We start from the raw sequence: 3,146 nt of genomic DNA, 5'->3' as shown, positions 1-3,146 counted from the left end.
TGCTGCAGGCAACTGGAGGTCTTCCTAGGGAACTTGGGTGGCGATAGCGCCCCAGAAGCCTTCGCTTGCGTCGGTGTAGAGACACACCATCTTGTCGGGGTCGGGGTGGGATAAGGGAACCATCTTCTTGAGCACAACCTTGACTCGCTCGAAACAATCCAGGTGTTCGCCACACCATCCAATTCAGCTCAGCGACACCTTGGTCAACGCTGTTTTCTTTCTTGAATCGGCAGCCTTGGCTGCGATGTCCAATAGTTTCGTCGGAGGGGCGACCAGCTCGGTGTACTGGGGGATGTTGGCCCTCATCCAGTTGGTCGCGCAAAGAAACTGTTGAAGACCCGCGGATGTTTGGGGGCAATAAGTCACGCAGGCCTTGCACCCGACCCGGAGCATGTGCCACACCGTCAGCCGACACTTCTTTTCACACCAGATCGTCTTCGTTGCGTAGAAAACACACTTGCTGGGGTGCAACTTGAGGCCGTAGGCTTGACAGATCTGGAGCACCTGTCGAAGCAGTCGAAACAGATGATGGACTGTCTTCGCGAAACCAAGCAGGTCGTCCAGCCATCCCGAGAGTCCATGGGCGTCCCTTTCAGGACGCCCATCGTCACTTCGAGGTTGGCATGGGCCAGGACATGGGTTCAGTGCACGCGTTGATCGGTCGCGAATCAATGGTCATTCGCAGATCCCGGGGGTCTTTCTTTGGCACAATCCTGGGAGCCGCTGCCCAGCGCGACCGGCTGTTTCGATAGACAAGACCCGCTGCTTCTAGCTCGCGCACATGCTTCTCCAGGTACTCCAGATGAGTTGGGGGTATCGTCGAAGGCCAGACTTTACGGGTACCGACCCTGGCTTGAGATGTACTTTCAGAGACTCAACCTTCATGGGCGGATCGCGTCCAAATTCCAATCGAAAGACGTCTCGGTACTCCAAAAGGAGGCTACGGGGGTCTTCAACGGTCGTCTTTTCTAGACCTTGGGCCGCGGCCTCGTCCACCTTGGCAATGAGTATGGTGCGCAACGCTTCGTCGCAACCTAAGGCAGGGGTCGGCCGCACGTCAGGCGTCGCGTACCTCATGCATTCGTAGTCGTCGAGCCATCAGAAAAACCAGTCCCATGGAGGGCTCGAAACATTGCCGTTGAAACTGGCTGTTCCGAAAAGTCACAGACAGACTGTTGGTTGTACGCGCTTTCGAGCAAAGTCTGTTTATTTTACCCCAGCTTTTGCATCAAGCGATTGTGAAGATCAGTGATGATCTTCACAATCGCTTGACTCTCTTCATGGAAGACCCATTCTTGCCGGTCGCGGCGGACAGCGGCCGACAAACCGTCCAACATGCGGCCCACCCTTGAGTCGGCATCTTGGATGGACATGTCAAATACTACGGCCGCCTTGATCCGCTTCTTGAGAGAATCGAGAGCCCGAGGCTCCACATCGTAGCCTTGTTAAAACCACGCGACCCACTCACTCTCCGCGACGTCTTCGGGGTCCTTGTCCATGTCCCATTCCGCGACACGTTGCTTGGTCCCTGGCTCAATGCATGCACTTACCGGTATCATGAACGGTCGGACTCCGTTGGCAGTGAAAGCATTCGTCTGACTGATATACAAGTTGTACGAGGCCATAAAAACGTGCCGCTCTTCCTATGGATATTGGATCGAGAAAGAAACCTACGAGGAGAACCTACAAGTCACCTGCAAGCGCCGAGGCCTTGACACCAAGACATACATGCAGACCTGGAGGGACTACTTCGAAGACAAGCGAATACGCAAGCAATTCATGGTAATGCGTGAGTTGGAAGGAGAGCCAAAAGACCTCGAAGACAAAGTGCTCAATGCAGAGCTGCATAAGATCTTTGGAATGCCAAAGAACGGTGTCGAAGCAGACATTACAAATCTGTTCTACGGGATCCACATGGACATGAGGACGATGACGTGATGAGCCGAGAGGTAAAGTTCCTCGAAGTGTGACGAGCGTATGGATGCTCGCGACATGAAGGCGCACTTGGAACGTCCAGGTATGCGAAAGAAGATATTTAAGAGACTTCTCGATCAAGTGGCCCCTGAAGCTGTCCTTGACGCATGTGTGCTGGAAATGGATCGCACGTGGCATGATACCGATTTTGATTGGGCCGCAATCAGCAAGCTCATCATGCTTCATGTGAAGGAACACAGCCCTTTACTCAACTTACGGTGCGGGGCGGAAGAACCAAATCGCGAGGAAAGTGAGGGTCACATCAGAGCGGACAGGCGCAAGGACGATCACTTGCGACACAGCGATCGTGAGGAATGTCCGTGGCAAGGCGAGCGCGACCGAAGTCGAGGAAGATCTCGTGACGCGCGACCCATCCTACGTCCGTCGTAGCTCATCGCGTGACCGACGCACCAACCCGCGAGACAGCCGGAAGCACGACCGCGAGGTCGCCATGAGCGCCAAGGTCGGCAAGGAGACACCTACCGGAATATAAGGAAGTACGTGGAATTTGCTAAGAAAGGGCGAGATGTCCATGAACCAAGTTCTACGTGGCCCGAATACAAAGGGAAACAACAAAGAATGGCCTTCAAGCATGAAAAATTAAGCCTACCTGAGGGTCACGCGAAAGCAGCGCCGAAACAGCTAAAGGTGATGAACAAAGCGCGGTGTCCACGTACTTTCCGTTCGTTGCTATTGATGAAAATGGCGAGCCTACAAAGGCTCAAAGCGAAGAGGTTGCACAGACACCTCGAAGGTGTACGGTCCAACTCTCGAACTGTGCGAAAGCGAGACAATACGATCAGGAAGAGCGTCAAAAGAAGGAGGATCGGAAGCAAAAAGCCAGAGAGTTTGTCGTGGCCAAGTCGATCACAGCTTTGACAAGTGCCCAGGGTCAACATCCGAGGAGAGAGCCAAGATCTTCTACGAATGGATACCAATTTTGACCCAGCACAAGCAATGCCTGAAGACGTCCAAACACGCAAGCAAGTGCTAAGCGACCGCGCAATGGGCCAAGACGAAGAAGCCAAGCACCAAGCAAAGTTGAAGCGCATCGAGGACGAGCATCCCAAAAAGTTGACCTCAGCTGCTCCCCAAACCGTGGATCGGACAAGTCATCGGACAGACATCAATTACGTCCACGGAGGCCGTCGATCTGAGTGTCAAGTTCCAAA

Source organism: Aphanomyces invadans, assembly GCF_000520115.1.
Source record: "Aphanomyces invadans strain NJM9701 unplaced genomic scaffold supercont1.32, whole genome shotgun sequence".
In the NCBI taxonomy this organism is placed as follows: Eukaryota; Oomycota; class Saprolegniomycetes; order Saprolegniales; family Verrucalvaceae; genus Aphanomyces; species Aphanomyces invadans.
This window is presented reverse-complemented; position numbering follows the sequence as displayed.